Here is an 18,220-nt window from a genome sequence, read left to right on the forward strand (position 1 = left end):
TCATACAGAGCCAGAGAGGATTTTGCACCCTGATTTTTAAAGGATCAATAACCAAAGCAGGCTTGTGGAGAATTGGGTCTGAACCAGATGAAAATGGGCAGCCAGTTTTCCCAACAGAAAGATATGAGAATTCCTGTGAGCAGTCCTTAGAAATTGTCTGTTTTTCAGACCATGCTTATTTATTTCAAACTGTAACAGAGACAGCACTTGAACTTTGACTCCAAACATGGTTTTATTTACATGAAGACGTTGCTAGCTATGTCTTTTACTTGTGTACCAGGCACATATAGGGTAGGAAGGGTAATCTATAGGAGGCCAAGTCAACAGCTTGTAAGGTAGATTTATTCTAGTTTCTTTTAAGACTGTCTGCTTGTTCTCTGAGGCAAGAGGTTAAAACTGCTTGCTTCTTTGTATAAAACTATGAAATAAGGCTGTATTAGCACTATGTACTCCTTACTCCTTAAGTACAAAAAAAAAATCTGTATACCTACTATGTAGTGTTTACTATGTGTACGACTTAAGTAATCTTAAACTAAATGGGAAAAGAAAATAATAGACATGTAGAATATGTAAGAGTAATTTGTGGGAGTACAAATGGGAAAAATAAGACATGGATATTTAGGTGGATGATCATGGGACTGTGATATGCGTAGAGAAGGAAACAGTAACAGTGATGCAGAGCTTGAAAGAGTCTTGAAAATGAGAAAAGAAATATTATGTGAAGGTTTATTAAGTGTAACTGAAAATTCGTATCAGGAATGTTAACTGTGAGCTTTTGCTAAGAGTTCTTGATCTAGTTTTAGGCTAAAATATGCCACAACTGTTGTGAAGAGCCTTTTCCTATCTAAATTACGTCTTCAAAGTCCCCCTGCAGTGATAAAGTACTTGCACACTGAATTCATACGAGTATGCAATTATGTCAAAATTACAGAATCATGAAACACAAATTACTCCAAATCTAAATTCTCCAGTTACATTCATTGCTTACAGCATTCTATATTTCAAAGTTTTCTGCAGCATAAGAAAATTAACAGACAGGACTTAAAAGAGAGAACATAAAAGGATTTTGCTTCTCAGTTTTCCAATTAGATTTCTTTCTGAAACAATATCATCTACATTCATTCACAAATCTACTTATCCAGGGTCTGGCAATTACATGGTTCCTTACTTTCTGTTCATAGATGTTAACAACTATAAGTGGACACGTACAAGCATGTACACATATAAGCATGGGCATGGCTTTTAGAAGTTAATTGCACTGAGAAATAATTTCCAAGGCTCACTAGAAGGGAAGACATATTTGTATGGATAAATGCATATGCATTTTCATCAAAACTCATGCGCAGTGGTGTATACACTTGCGTTTGAGGGGAAAAATATTTACTTTGCTTATCAAGCTGTAATTTTTTAGATCCAACAAACACTAATTTTTCTAGGCTTTCTGAAACATTTACACAAGATACTTTGCAGTTTTTTTTACAAAGTTATATACATTTTGTGGCTGCTGGGCTGCCAAATGCTTATTGTGTGCCCTCTTGTGGCTCAGATTATTAGTAGATTATTTGTCATGAAAAAGACAGGAGATTGGTAAGAAAATTATTTTTTTAATGGAAAATTATTTTTAATGGAATTTTTAATGGGTTTTTTTAATGGAACTCAAGCTCTATATAGCAGAAATGTCAAGCTGCTAAAAGTGTTGTTCATACTGTACATGTTGCTGATAGACTCATATATGCAAAATGTGCTAGTATTGCAGATTCTACACAAATGTGTATGAGTTTTGACTTGTAAATGTCATTGATAAAAGATAATTAATGATACAATCTAAACTTCTTGTAATATGATTTTTCATTCAGTAATGATTTAGAAATCTGATACATAGTAAGTTACTTTAAAATTAAGCACCAAGAGCTCATTCCCCAACCTGGAATAATGGGTTTTCAGTCTGAGGTATGAACTCAGCTTCCAGTAGTTCTGAGCATAAAAAACACTTTAATCTGCCTCCCTCCAGGTGATTCAAGATTTGTGACTGTAATGAAAGCAAATGAATGTTTTTTCAAAAGTACCAGTTCTCTATTCCTTTTTAGAATACCATGTTATCCACAGAAGTGGAACTCACATATGAACTCTTAAAATCAGGAGACTCTAAATTCTCTTTTATTCCTTTTATTATACAGCTCTTCTGTAAACTCTAAAATTACACAATATTCATATTATATCTTCACCAGATAATATTCTTTCAAATGGTTATGATGATTTTATCTGAATTATGAACAGGAAAACTAGAAGGCAAAAAGCAAAACCATAGAACACAAAACAGAAATATATGAAAAATGAAACTGTTCTTCAGTTGTAGAGTTTTATGTAATTTCTTCAAGTATGAACAAGCAAAATAGGTATTAGTAGAACTGGAAACATAATATTAGATATTATTTTTACATAGAGACTATCTTGGAATTAAAAGGTTAGGACTATATTAAACACTATTAGAGAAGTACAACTGTCTTCAATGGAATAAATGCTGTGATGCTCTTATATTGATACCAGACCTAGTGTCTTTGATGGTAATTAAAATCCATGTAAAATGGAAGGTGAACCAGTTTTCCAAGCTTCCGCTGTAATTGAAAATACTATTTGTTGTTTTTTCATTGTTTTATCTTTCTAGATATTTAAATAACATACCATCAAATATGGTATCAAAGCAGAAAACCTGAATCAACTGCCAACAATTTCCCATTACTCCCATGAAAGAAAATGCTCACAGACCTCAAACAATAGTTTTAAAATGTTGAAAACTGATTATTGCACTATATCCTAATTTTTAAAAACCCTTACTCCTGAGGAATGAAACATTTGGCTTTTTCTCAGATTTGTTTTAAGTAGGAAAAGAAATTCAGGGTGTGGTGGATTCTCCCATGTACCCCAGCTAGTCATAACTATAATTCTGAAGAGGTCACCAGTTTCAGATTCAGTCTTGATTGGACTTTTTATAAAATTTTAGGTGTCCTCCTATATTTCTTAGTGAAACAACTATAGGCTTGGGTTTTCCAATTTATCTTCTTTTCTTAATCTAGTGAAGCATGGAGTCTGCAGTTAAAACAAAATATTTAACTGGTTTAAATAATGAAGCTGGTAAAACTTTTTAAAACCTTATGCCTATATAAACAATTTACACTGTAACATATCTCTTTAATTAGCATTTTAGTTTGATAGTTACAGTTTGTAACATACATTTATTTAAAGATCTTTTTTATCTAGTTGAGATTAAAGGCTTTAAGAAGGGGGTACATGTACATAGTTTATGTGTCTATTATAACACCTCTTCTTTATTGTGCTGCCATTATCTAGAAGCTCCACTGAGGTAGGCTGCTCTTGAAATACCTGCCTTGACAGTTGGACTACTTGAAGTGTCTTACTGGATCCTGTGTTTTTAAAGCAAGTCAGGCCATTCTTACAAAGGACTTCAACCTTCATGTTGCTTGTGTACCTGCAATCCTTCATGTTCCACCTTTAAACTACACTAGTGCAGGTAATATATATTTGTGCTCGTGTTTGATTTTAAAAGGTACTGCTAGTGAGTTGTTTGGGAGAAACAAAATGATAAATATTCATAAAAAGAACAACAGGTTTATAAGATCCTCTCAGAGTGTTTATCTTCCAGTGATCTTAGATCTGTCCTAAAGAACCTATATTCAGTTCTTGAGACTGAGATTGTAATTCAGTCTACTGCTGGATAAACAGCAATTACAATAAATGCAATAATAAGAGAAAATAGTCAATTTTGAGCAACTAGCCTTAAGCGTAGAGAAGGCTATAAGTGCACTGCAAGCACACTGTAAGCATATTATGATTTCCTTGGCATGGAGTCAACTGTGCATTAGTCCTGGTATAGATTACAGTGGTACCAGAACAGGTTTTACTGATGTTGTATGAATGTAGCATGCTCCTTTCCTCCTTAGCTGTAGCACGATGCTCTTCAAAAATAACACTTTATTTCTACAGTGTGCAGCATGTGTCATGTCCCATGGAGCAAAGAAAAAGCCAAGGAAGTGCCTATTTAAGGAGGTCACGGAATCAAAAAGAAACTTGGAACCAAAAAGAATCGTCAAATGGCTAAGGTTGGTGAGGGCTACTCTAGGTCATCTAGTCCAACCTCCTTACATAAGCAGGTTTCCCTAGACCGACAGTGCTTAGGAATGTGTGCAGACAGCTTTTTATTAATCTCTTTTCTGGAGAAATAGACTCCATACCCTCTTTGGGCAATCTGTTCTGTGTCTCAGGTACCCTCACAGTAAAGAAGTTCTTCCTCATGTTCAAGTAGAACTTATTTTTACGTTTCTGCCCATTGTCTCTCTGTTGCCTCTGAGAAGAGCCTGGTCCGTCCTCTTTTCATTCTCCCTTCAGATCCTTACACAAGAGTAGATCCCCTCTCAGGCTTTCTCAGGCTAACCAAAACCAGCTCCCTCTGCCTTTCTTAATAAGTGAGATGTGCCAGTCCCCCCATCATCTTTGTAGCCTCTGCTGGACCTGCTCCAGGAACGCCATGTCTCTGTTGTCCTGAGGAGCCAAGAACATCTCAAGTGCTCTATACTCACCACTGCTGAATAGAGGGGCAGGATCACCTTCATGAACTGGTGGCAATGCTCTTCCTAATACACCCCATTATACCACTGGATTTCTTGGCCACCAGGACACTCTTCTGGCTCATGGACAGTTGTTGTTCACCAGGACCCCAAGTTCTTCTCTGCAGAGCTGCACTCAAGCAGGTCAGCCCAAGGTGCCTGAGATTGTTCCTTCCCAGGTGCAGGATCTTGTGCTTGCCTGTCATTAGAGACAGTGTCAAAAGATCTGCTGAAGTCTAGGTAGACAGTATGACTGCTTTCCCCTCATCCATCCAGGTACTTGCCTTAATGTACAAGGTAGTCAGGCTGAGCAAGTGTGATTTCTCCACATTGACTCCAGACTCCTGGTGACCTTCTTGTCATCCATGTGGATAGAGATGGTCCCTAGGATGAGGTGCTCTGTCACTTTCCCAGGGATTGAGGTGAGGTTGGCTGGCTGCTAGTTTCCTGGGTCCTCCTTCTTTCCCCTTTTGCAGACAAAGGTGGCATTTTCTTTCTTTTAGTCCTCAGCACCTCTCCTGATCTCCATGACCTTTCAAAGATGGTTTCATAATGGTGCCCAGCAGCTCTTTCAGTACTCATGGATACATCCTGTCAGGGTCTATAGACATGTGGATGTGAAGTTTGACTAAATGGTCTCTTACCCAATCCTTCTGAACAAAAAGAAAGTCTTTCTTTTTCCAGACCTTCTCCCTGATCTTCTGGGTTAGAATTCCTGAGGGGTGGCATTCGCAGTGAAGACTGAAGCAAAGAAGATGTTCACTAATTCTGCCTTTTGTGCAACCTCTGTCAATGGAATCCCTGTTCCATTCAGTAGCAGGTTCACATTATGCCTAATGTTCATTTTGTTACTGATTAATTAATGTATTGGTGTATTTGAAAACAAAATATAAAGTGGAACATGGAAATATATAAGAGAAAAGCAGAAAGTTGGTTTTAGAAACTGAGATGAGCAAAAAGGAGAAATAACGTCTCAGAAAACTATGGTTGTTCTTTCAGGTGGTGATCATAGAAGATACAATTCTTAACAAGAATGTAGTAGGATTTGTGTGAGAAACACAGGATAGTCTCTTGTTGGAGAAGAAACAAAGGAAGAAATTAAAGGCGTAATGCCAAAAAAATGGTTATTCTTCACATTTTCCTGAGGGTGAAACACTTGCATTACTTATCCTAACAAATTTGTTTTTTAAAATGTATGATAATTTGTAAGTAGTTTTTGGAAAGAACATAATGAACTGGCTGAGAATAAGGTCTGTAAGAAATTGCTACACTCAAGTGCACTTGTATATTAAAGGGGTGAAAAGGTCAATAAATTATTTTCCTGGCAGACCAGGAATGAGAAAGTTGAAATAACATCTTGGAAATAACAGTACATATAAAGAAGATATAGAGAAGGGGGAAAAAACAAATAAACCAGCATTTTTTTGCCAGACACTTCGATATCAATCACATCTGAATAGCAACCATTCCTAACCTGGCACTCCCAAGGCCATGGAAATGTGTGTTCTGTTGAACATTATCTCTGGTTTGTTTTGGAATGAGATAAGGGCTTCTCAGGACCCTAAAACTGAGATTCAAAAGCTAACTCATGTATTTATTTATGTAGTTAACTAAGTCTTCAGGTTTTTTCCTATGGTTAAGAGATATTGCTCAGACAAGATGTCCTGTTTCTCAAAAAAATGTAGGAAATCCAAATCAAAGAGAATTTATAGTTACTTCTATGAAAAAATTCCTTTTAAAATGTATTATTTAAATAAACTTTCTGATAATTATTATGATATGATAATATATATAATATATTATATAATATCATAATATTATATTATTAACTTGATAATTACATTTATTTTAATTGCATTTACTATTAGAATAGGATGGTATTTATAGTAATGTTCATATAATTATATATATTATAAGTATTCATATAATGTTCATATAATTCTAAGAAAGCTTAAATTATTAATATATAAATTAAAAATAAATCGTTTAAATGAAATTTTTAATGATAATACCTGACTATGTCTCTGCTACTTATTATTTTACTTTCAGTGAATCATGTAAATACATATTTTTCCATACTTTTAAAAAGGAACTTGCTTAGAAGTATGTGAGAAAAGTCGATTTCTTTCATTTATTATTTTAAAGACTAAAATAAAGGAAGTATAATGCACATTTATAAGCTCTTACTGTTGAAGCTATTTTCAATGTGCATTCACAAGCCTTTTTTAGAGCATAGTCTTCATTTAAATAAACAAATTTGTAGTTAGTACTGTTCAGTGCATCTGAGGATATAGTTAACAAAACTTGAAATTATACAGAGAGATCAAGATAAAGAATGACCTATATATGAGAGGAAAAAGCCTGAATAGACTTGAACTCTGTGGCCTAGAAAATAGACATTTGATAGATATCATTCTAGTTTAAGATCTGTATCTCTAAAGTCATGAATTGCATAGAGAATGAGACTCATTATCCCATCTGCTAGGAGTTATCATATAAAACCAGTAGATTGTAGGTCCAAAATAAAGAGATACTTGTCCTACAGCTCAACTGAATATGTACTTTTATAGTTTCCATGAAGTACTGTTGATGCAGAAGTTCCCATGAATTAAAGAGCAACAAAAAAATCATGAAAGAAAGGGTTATTTAAATATTGCTAGCTCAGGAAGTTCCTGAACCACAAGTTTATTACAGAGAAATATCACTATATAGTCTCCTTGTTCTGATACTCTTCCATAAGAACCTGATTCTGGTAATAAATAGATAATTATTAAATAATTTTAAGTATTTGAGGCTAGACAAACCTTTGGTGGTGCATCTGTTCTTATGTATTTTAGTTCACTATTCCTATTACAGCTAGATAAATGTGTAGATATTCCTTTTATAATACAGTTCAGCAGCTGAAAAATGAGAAATTGTGTGGAGCATGAAAGAAATTAGCACATATATTATCTAATGGAATGGTTCAACTCCTACCAAAGACTTGTAGTGTGGTGGAATGGGAACTGAAGCTTTCAGTTCCATGCTAGCTTTCTATTTCTGCTTTCTTTTCTAGGGGGCACATCTGTCTACTTTATCTGTATTTGAAGAATGCCATATATGATGCAAGTCAGGCTACACATCCCCTTCTGATCACAAAAGCTGATACTTTATTCAGGCTTCCTGTTTTATTTGAGAGAAAAACAGAAGCATCCTCTGTTGTCAGTCTTATTTATCCCTCCAGGTCTTGTTTGGTATTTCTTTTGAAACTGTAAAAAATATTTGTGTTTTCTCCTGCCAAACCATTGTAACGGGTCTTTAAATAATGATTAAGATTTTATAGGGCTATCATGGCTATCTTTACTATGTACTTGAGATGATACAGCAAGGATGACCCATCTATTCTGCTCTCAGGGACACCAAGTCCCAGCTTGCTGGTTGTCTAATCCTTCATGTATAATACTTTGGTGCTGCACGGTTATTAGATCCAGTGCTCCACAAAGCGGTTCACTCCATCTAATCACTTGAATCAGAAAAGCACGCAAAAATTCCTTTTCCTCTGAAGCAGTGGAATACAATCCAGGGTTTTGTTTCTAGATTCCAAGCTACTTCAGTCATTCATTTTCCTGTGAGAGAAATATGAAATCAGATGACATGGATGAGGCAAAATCCTGTTTGGCCTTCTATGCCTGTTTGTTCCATAACTTCAATGAGGAAAACTTTTCTACAAAAGTTCATTGGAAATTAAATAGTATCTTAGGAGATAGATGTATTATTCAAATATCAGGCAAGCAACTAGCATCTAAGAGTAGAAGAGGTCTTAGACATATTTCCTTTCAAATTTTAATAAAGCACTTAAAGATTTGCCAATGTGTCATGCAACCCTTTTGACACCATTCTCATCAGATAGTTCTGCTTCCATGGCCTTTGATGTCTGCATTTCTTCCTTCTTCTTATCATTAGTGACTGGGTCATGAAATGCTAATGAAAGAAGACAGCTGCGTTTCTGTTACCCTTTTTTACTGAGTTGAGAAAAATATTTTTACAGGGAAAAAACATTGCTTGTTAGTGGTCTAAGTTGCTTCACAACAAGCAAAGCCTGTTATAATTATTCTATTAGAAAAATAAATGGATGGGATAAGCAAGCCAAAGTAATGCTCAGTGTTGTACAAAAGGAGCATGTGTACCAGGACTTTAAAAAGGAGTGTGAACTACTTCAAAACTGCAGAACTGAGCATGTAGCATAGACAAACCTGGCACGCTAGTCCAAATAGTGGGGTAGGGAGCAGAGTGAGGAATCCAGTTGGGACTGCAGGGAATACGCCTACACAATGACCGGGGTGGTCTGCATCTGGTTCTCCTCAGCAGAGCTTTGTGCATTGGGCTTTGCTTCTAGGGCAGAAGATAATGCTGAGCATTGGAGAGCACAATCTCACCCATGCACATGTCCAGTTAGATTTGGGATTAGGGGAACTAATCCCAAACTAAGAAAAGTTAAATGCTTTAACTAAGAAAGTTAAAGCATTGAGACTTCAGCCTTTATACCAAACACCATTCTTCTGCTTTGCCAAAAGCATTTCCTCAATACGGCTTGGTATACATGTCCCATTCCTTGAAAACATGGAGACAATGACCAAATTGCAGTTTACTTCTGCAGTTTCCAAGCCATTGTTTTAGCATTCTGGGGCCAACTCCTATCCCTGCAGAGGGGAAGTCCCACCAAGTGGCTGAGAGCATTGTCTAAACACTTCTTGAATTCTGGCAGTTTTGGGGCCTATGTGCAGGTGGCCTGCTGAATAGATGAGGGAAAACCTGGAAAAATTCTATCCGGACTTTAGTAAAGCTTCAGTAAAAAAAAAAATTTAGTAGAGCTTTGCTAGTCACTCTCTCACACAGCATTCTCCTGGAGAAGCTGACAGTCCATAGCCTGGATGGGTGTTCTTTTACTCTATTTTCACTCTTTCCTGAGTGAAAAACTGGCTGTATGGTCAGGCTTATAGAGTGGTGGTGAATGGAGTTACAGCCAGGTGGTGGCTGCTCACCTTTACTGGTGCCAGTCCTGTTTAATGCTTTCACTGATGACCTGGACAAGGGATTGAGCGCAGCCTCAGTCATTTTGCAGGTGACACCTAGCTGGGTGGGAGTGCAGATCTGCTGGAGGGCAGGAGGGCTCTGCAGAGGGATCTGGACAGGCTGGATCATGGGCTGAGGCCCATGATGTGAGGTTCAAAAGGCCCAGAGCTGGGTCCTGCCCTTGGGTCACAACAACCCCAGGCAGTGCCACAGGCTGGGGCAGAGCAGCTGGAAAGGACCTGGGGGTGCTGGTGCCAGCAGCTGAACATGAGCCAGGCTGTGCCCAGGTGGCCAAGAAGGCCAATGGCATCCTGGCCAGGATCAGCAATAGTGTGGCCAGCAGGAGCAGGGCAGGGGTTGTCCCCCTGTCCTGGGCACTGGTGAGGCCACACCTCAAGTCCTGTGTTCAGCTCTGGGCCTCTCATGATAGAAAAGACATTGAAGTCCTGGAATGGGTCCAGAGAATGGCAACAGAGCTGGTGAAGGGTTGTAAAGTCCTGTGAGGACTGGCTGAGAGGGCTGGGGTTGTTTATTTTGGAGAAAAGAAGGCTCGGGGGAGACCTTGTTTCTCTCTGCAATTACCTGAATGGAGGGTGTAGCCAGGTGGGGGTTGGTATCTTCTCCCAGGCAACAAGAGACAGGATGAGAAGACATGGCTTCAAGCTGCACCAGGGGAGTTCAAGTTGGACATGAAGAGGAATTTCTTCTTCACTGAAAGAGTAGCTAAGTATTGGAGTGGACTGCCCAGAGACTCACAGTCCCTGGAGATGTTCAGGAAATGACTGGATGTGGCACTTAGTACTGTGGTTATTTTGCATGGTGGTGATTGCTCCAAGGTTGGATTTGATGACCTTGGAGGTCTTTTCCAACCTTAATGATTCTGTGATGCTTATATACTTGTTTTTCAAAAGAATTGAGGACTTAAATATTCTTCAGCAAAAGCTAATTTAAGCAGAGTTAGTAATTAGAGGATGTGCTGATTTTGCATTGATTAACATTTGGTGAAGAAGTAAGAAACCACCCATGGAAGTGATTTCTCTGAGAGAAGCTGCTGGGAGGTTCCTCTGTGTCTGGGAAAGGCCGATAGCTGGCTAATTCTGAGAACTGACAACATTTTGAACCATTTAGAAGTTAGATCCACCTCTGTGAGATCCACATTTTAAAAACAGGAAGCCCAGGAACTCTCTCTGCTTCCAGCCTCAGAAGGTAATTCAGCTCTGGTGGGACCAGCCCCACTCCCCTGCGGCCTGTGCAGCCTCGGGGAGGCTGGGCTGGACCCCAGCAGCTCCCGGGCTGGGGACAGGAGGCTGGGGGGCCCCAGGCTGGGCCGGGCCATGGCTGCTGACACTCGCTGACACTAAATCCCCCTGGCCTGCACCGAGCCAGGGCCCACCAGACCCTGCAAGCGGCTCCAGGACATCCTGTCTGCCCCCCCAGTGACTGCCAGGTGGAGGGAGGGGCCCAGCTTGGCCTGAAATCCATCACAGTAACTGCTGTGGCCACTGGGCAAGATATTAACCCTTTCGCTATACAGATGAGACCTACAGACTTTGATCCTCTCTCCGGGGAGAGAAAAAGAGGAAGACATGTAGAATAACAACATGAAGACACCAAGGTCAGTAAAGAAGGAGTCAAGTCTCAGATGGAAGGAGAATGAGGAGATGCCCTAATGGGGCTGAAAGCTCTTTTGGTAGTACCATGGAGATGGACAATGATACACTGAAATAACCCCTTTAGTTCATGAGAGAGTATGGGGGATGAAGTATTCAAACTGTAGATGTGAGCAGAGGCTTCCATAAATTTATAAAGCCAAGCAGATGTTGAAGTAGCTGTGATCCCATGGGAAGCTTGAAGAGAGACATGAGAGCTGATGAAGACCCTTTGCCCCCAGGGAGAGAAAAAGAAAACCTCTGTTCCAAGAGATGATTACAGAGACAGATGAGGAGAACCTTTGCCTTTGAACAACTCAGCCTTAAAATAATACCCCATCAGTTCATGGCCCATGGACATACCTGTAGGAGGGCTACAGGTAGGGACACACCTGTAGGAGGGCTGTGAAAATGGGATGAATTTCACGATTGCGGAACTTTTCCCAGGCAGCTGCTATTCGTGGAAATGAAAAGCCACAAGAAAACTTTCTTCTGGAGAAGTCTCCATGTGTCCTGGTTTAGGGCAAATTTGGGAGAAAACCGCCAGTGCCCCCCCCCCCCCCCAGGAAGCAAACCCACGTGGCCCCTTTCTCCCACCCTCCAATCTTCCCACCTTCCCAACGGTTCTGGAAGAGATTTCTCTAGACAAGTGGAAAAAACCTGTTTATTTAACAGGCACAGCACTACCCAGCACAAGAATGATCAGTATCAAATTACGAAGCCTCTCGACACTCTGAAGAGATGACAAAATTCAGAGGGTCTCTTTCCTGTGGGTGTTCACTCTGTTTTCAATCCCTCTGGCATTGGAAAATGCCACTACCCAGGCTGGGCTCCTGGTAGTTCACGGGTGCAAGCTCCCGATGTTCCCCCGAGTCCCCAGTCCAGAGCAAGTTCGATCTGTTCAAGGAAAAGAGAAAGAAAACAGTCCAGGAAGACCTCACTGCTTTGGCTAGCTGGAAAAGCCAAGGCGATCTGTGCCTTGTTTGTCTGTGCTGTAGTCAAACCCCGGCCCAGGATGTGGGGGGAGCAAGTACAGTCTCTGATAACAGACTCGGTGCTTCTTCCCCTCTCACTTTTACTCTTAGATGAAGCTTTAAGGATATAAAACCTGTTTCTGGTCTAGGTGGATGAATGGGGATACAATTTAACATCACACTCACCCCAGGACACCATGGCATGTCAAGAGAAAACTTCTCTCCCTACAAGAACTGATGAAACGGTATTGTAACAGTAACATCCCAGGTTTTGTTTCTACATTGTCAGTTGGGAAAGGAAAGAAGTTGGGCAGCGGGAGGAAGATTCTGATACTTCTTATTCTTGTAGGCCTGGTAATAAAGTTTCTTTATTCCGTTTAAGTTATAAGTCTGTTTTGCCCTTCTCCTAATTCGTATCCCACAGCCAGAAGTGAGTGCACTGGTGATCTTAGCACTAAACACACCACATTATTTGGTGCATTGGCTGGGAAACTCAAATTGGCAAATCTAAACCACTACAGAGGAGCAGACTACTTTTACTCAAGCGCTTGCAAGTGTGTTGAAGTGTGTCTGAATTCAGGCACTCTTGTTTTAAGGGTTAAGCAGTTACAAACACTAAAACAGAGTATACCAGCAAAACTCTTTTAAGTGGAGATGAGCTTTCAGGCTTCCTGAAACAATAGGTATAAGTTTAAAGGAAGGCTGGGGGAAATCTCAAATCTCTCCTCTTTGAAAGCAGGAGACAGACATGACCTCTTGCTCTGGCCCACTCTTGGCTTTCTGATGTTCTTTTAATTGAGACTGTGATGAGGAAGCAGTACAGAAAATATCTTCTAGAGTAATAAGGGCAAAAAGTATGAAAACTTCATGGAACAGATAATGGTAAATCAGAAATAAATTACCTATAAAATGAAGATTTAGAAGAAGGGTTGGAGGAATAGAGAACAGAAACCTTGCCGACATCTCCACAACACCAGGGTAAAGACACCAAATCTGGTTTCTGAGTATTTTTCTACCATTTATTCATTTCTACCCACATTAAATCAGAATTCAAAGCCTTTTACCAGCAAAATAAAAATTCATATTCATCAGCTACTTTTTGCACTTGAAGTTACTCTAAGATTTTTGAAGTAAACTTAGCTTTGGCATCTAATTTAACGTAGTTGCACTAGAAATCCATGCTTTTGAAACTTTGTGTGCATGGTGATTTCCTGACGTGGCTTTCTTCCATAGGAGACCCTGTCCCTCACTGAGCCCTGATTTTTAAGGCTATAGAGAGAAAAGGTCTGTGCAAAGATCCACATTATCCTTACACTATGAAGAGCTATATTATTAGTATGAATCAGCATTGAAGTGAAATAGTATTAATATTAATATTATTAAAAATAATAATTCAAGTTTTACTCTGTATTGGTTAATGAAAATTGTCTGTGGCAGTTCCAGCTTTGGGCACAAGAGGTAGATGTTTTCACATGAAACTTCCATAAAACATTTAACTTTACTAATCAGCTACTATACTTCAGGATAAGGGGTAGTCAGCTGTTGCTAATTTCTTCTTGTATGTTTTAAGTAGCAATAAATTTACAAAAAGTGAGATTAATTGTAAAGATGTAATATGCAGAATGGGAGTAGCCAAGCATTTATTTATAATGAGTTCTTTATTTTGCCCAGGGGATCTTGGGGCTTCATAGGGAATCCAGTGTCTTGTCACTATTTTGTTCTCTTCACAAAATGTTGTTATATACACTTACATGCACTTTTGAGATCAGAGTACACATAGTGAAACTGATTTTGTGGGGGAATGAGAATATATGTCTCTGGCATTCACCTGACCAGCGCTGAATCTAGCAACATTCTGTGTGGGTTGGGACTATTTTGTTAGTTATTGCTTGCTCTCTTCATCTTAACCAGATTTAAAAGCCAAACGTATCTATACCCTTAAACATGGTTACATTTTTAAAATACAAAATTTATGTTATATGGTTTGGAGTTTTTTTTAATAAGAAGACATAGGGAAGAATTACTTGAGCACATTTATATATTTGAATTTTTGACATTGTGAAAACTTTTCCATTCCTAAATATCATGGAGAAAAAGCAATACACTACCTTTACTTAATTTCTGTAGGGACGACAAGCACATTCCTTGGTTAACAGCTGCATAAAAGAAGGATTACCAGTGATGTGATTATGGAAATTTTTTGTATTAATACAAATATGATCATTGCTTTGTATATTGACTTAAATCAAACATTATGTTCAAAACATTACCTGTATTTTACATTTCTTACAGCTACGTAAGTATGATACTGCTTTTTAAAAAAGGTGTCAGTGTAGGCTTTAAACATATTTTTTCACAGACCTGTGTGTTACACAGATTCACAGACTCCAATGTAAAAACTAATCCTTTTCATTCTAGGTCTATTCTTTGCTGTGGGAGGACCAGTATAGTGGGATCTGGTTTGTGTACATATTCATTAGAAGACACATTAACTTTATTGTAGTGACTTATATGAGTGAGGATTGCTTGCGTGAATGAGTTCAGAAAGGGAACTTATTTTATGATATACTCTACCTTATGTTAATTTAATAACTTTCTTCATAAACATGCAGCATTTTCCACATAAAAGAAAACCAGCTGTGGAACAGTAACTGAGGATAACTCCAGCTAATGCAGTTTCATATTCCCAATTAACTTAATTCTTAAGAAACCCTCACAATAAACAATCCAAATAATCTTTATTTTTTTTTTTAATGCAGTGGTAATACTTCAGGAATTTAAGCAGCAAAAGCCAGAACAAGACAGGCTTACACAGTAAAATGCCATCCTTTTACCTTGGGGTGTTTGCAGAAACCTCCTTAGCACAAACTCGTTACAGATTTGGTAGGTAAAGAGTCCTTTCTAGGGAAAACCAGTCCTGCCTACAGGACTACCGGAGCTGAGTGTGACTTTAAATGAACCACTTTTCTTTCAGCCAGACTGTGAGAGGCTGTTTCATGCAGAGAGACCACAGACACTCTATCCTGTCCCCCAGGCAGCAAGAAGCCAAAAGGAGCAAATCTGCAGTGCTGCAACAATGTGTGTTTCAGGTCACAGGCTGCTTCTGTGAGCACAGATCTGACACCACAGACCAGTTTGGCAGTGGTTCTTTTTGTTTGGCTTCATGTCCTGACTGACCCACTTGACACATTTTTAGTAGCAGCTATTTGTAACAGTAACAGGGTTTGGAGTTCAACTGGCATCCTGGTTCTCTACTACATAAAGCGAGAACAGCCTAATAGAAGGCTGAGTCATATGCTGTAATAGAGTACTATGTAGAACTGTACCTAAACTACAGCTACCTAAATTAGTTTTTGAATACATGAGTGCAGCTATGATATGTGATTATTGTTTGTGAAGCAAATAGTCTTATAATTATGTGATAAATACCAAGTATAATATGATGCACCAGGAAAGTGAAGCACAGTGAAATTACAAAACCAGGATAGTCTGTGCTTTTGAGCTGTATTTCCTGTTTCAGTACCAAAAATGCACTAGACAAGAAGGTAGATGGAACTTGTAGAACCAGTGGAAAATAATGGGATGATGAATTGAGATCTCTATTTCAAATTCAACCTCTCCTACCTTAAAATTAGGTGTGCAAAATTTAATACTATGCAGTTTTCAGTTTTTGATGTTTTAGCATAACAATGTATGAAAAAAAACATAGCAGAACTTAACTGAGGTCCTGAAAAACCTCCTGCTTTGTGCTTATCAGATCCAACTGGGAAAACATCTTATATAGAGCTGGAGGGGTTTCCTTTTAACTGCAGCTTTCATTTGAGAAAAGGTAATGGGTAATGAATACAGGAATATTACCAATAGAATAAATAATTCAGGCCATTCAGAACAATGAGAAGGGAACTGTTGCTGAAATGTGGTTTGTTAAGATTTTTCACAACAGCCCAACTGCTAATAGTGATAGGTATTCAGTTCTGAGGTTAAGTTTTTAAAAATGTCCTATTGTTTACTGGATGTCTTTTTTTGATATTAAAATGATAGCTAAATTGAGGTTATGGCTAATGAACTTGCAGTGAAAAAAAACCTCACTACTTTCACTTAATAGCACAAATTTAGATTATCCCAGAAACATGATTAAAGAGGGATTACGTTAGAGAAACTATTTTAGCCACTTTATTTGGGACACTAAAAATCACCCAGAAGTTTTGGTTATTAATTCTAATACACAGCCTCCAAACATGTGACTGAAATGAACATTGTTCTCTTTGCTGTCAGGAGGCATGAAATTCAAGGAGCTGGTTCTATTTTGGAAGCAGACCTTAATTTTTTGCAATGTACCTTAATGTAATGCAATGTACCTTTGCAATGGACTTTAAATGGTTCCATGTGTCACATATTTAAATTTATCTGTCTCTTCCATGCAACTATTTGATTTGCACTAATCTGAAATTTTCAGATGTGTTTCTTGGAGGATGAAGCTCATTGCTTCTCTTCCAGGACTGCCTTTCTGCAATGCACTACTGCTAGATTATTTTTTAGCATGACCTTGATCTACTTGCAAAAAGATGGAATTTCAATCTTATTGTTCCAAGCTTTTAGAATTAACTATGCACAATTCAGTAAGTGGCAGGATCCCATTTAGGCTGTTGCCTAAAAGAAGAAATGGAAGATACTTTTCTCTATTTACTTAATTGTTAATTTTTTTTTATTTCAAGTAAATTGTTTCATTTCTTGTTTTTGTTTATTTTAAAATTACCAGAAATACTGTAGTAATTTGTTTCATATAAATGCATATAACTATTCTCCTTATGAACAAAAGCTAGCTTTGGGAAAATATATCTGGAATGAGGACAATATCACTACTTCTACCAACTTAGCTTAGTATCTCCCTATTGCAGATCTTGAAAAAGTGTAGCCACTATATGTTTCAGAAAAAAAAATAATTAATTTATTAGACAATATGAACATATTTTCATACTTGTATTTGAATTGCAAGGAACTAACAAGCATATATTCTTTGCTCAGCCTGGCTAAACTTTTAGAAATGTACTACCTAATTTGAAATCCAGAAATTGCTCAGTGTACACAGAAGTGTATGCCAAATGATGATGCTTTTGGAAACAATTTTGGAGCAAAACAGCTATAAAAAAACCAGAACATTAAAAAGAAAAAAAAAATAATAATAAAGCTGTTCCTGAGAGAGCTGTAATTTTGGTTTCATTGATTACGGAACAGACTTGGCACTAGCAAAAGGACATGAAAACTGAAGAGAGATACTATTTTTAAAATTAAGGCATATTTGCAGATTCCCTTTGCTGTAACTGACCATCTGTCTGAGGACTTGTTGGAATATGCTGTCATGGTACACTTCAGAACCCTTGGAAACAAGAGGAGGAAAGGCAAGCCAATGTTGTGAGGTGCCTCAGGGAGGCAAAGAATTAGTTTTAGATAATCATTGTTAAAGTGAGAGGCATGGCTGTAAGCCCGGCTAGTGTGAATTTTGATGACCTGCTTTGGGGGATGGGCCATGTGAAGCCTGGATGAAGTTGCCCCACCCCAGACCCCTTGTGAGGGACAGCCCAGGAATTCTGATTGTGTTTGAGACCCTGGGGTTTCTTCCTTGTTGTGTTCCTACTGGTCCCTGACCCTGAACTCTACCCTAGTTCTGTCCATCAAAAGCCATCTCTCTGCCTTTGTTCAGAGCTCTCTGTCTCTGAATCTGAGTTTGTTCCCATGCTGAATAAATGATTTCATGAACAGAAGCCCGTCTCGTTAATATCCCATGCTGGTTCCTAGTAACTGTAGCTTCTCTGGACATGATCCTGTAGTTGTGGTCTGCAGCAGCCAATACAGTGGAAAGCATTCTAGTCCCAGGATAAAGGGAAAACAGAAAATAGAGGAGTCAATTTGTTACACAACTAGT

The 18,220-nt window shown here is 38.4% G+C and overlaps 1 long non-coding RNA gene across 2 annotated transcripts in view; it reads left to right on the top strand.

The window, feature by feature from the left end:
• Positions 1–18,220, top strand: part of LOC111941366 (uncharacterized) — a 298,151-nt gene that overhangs the window by 1,046 nt on the left and 278,885 nt on the right. Inside the window, exons 2-5 of one of the 2 annotated variants that reach the window (XR_015280905.1) lie at positions 3,349–3,529; positions 4,003–4,118; positions 15,057–15,180; positions 15,272–18,051. This is a non-coding gene — a long non-coding RNA (uncharacterized LOC111941366). Of the gene's footprint in view, positions 1–3,348; positions 3,530–4,002; positions 4,119–15,056; positions 15,181–15,271; positions 18,052–18,220 lie in introns of those variants that run through there. The other variant, XR_015280904.1, reaches the window with a different exon arrangement.

Source organism: Cyanistes caeruleus, chromosome Z (assembly GCF_971803275.1).
Source record: "Cyanistes caeruleus chromosome Z, bCyaCae1.hap1.1, whole genome shotgun sequence".
Lineage (NCBI taxonomy): Eukaryota > Metazoa > Chordata > Aves > Passeriformes > Paridae > Cyanistes > Cyanistes caeruleus.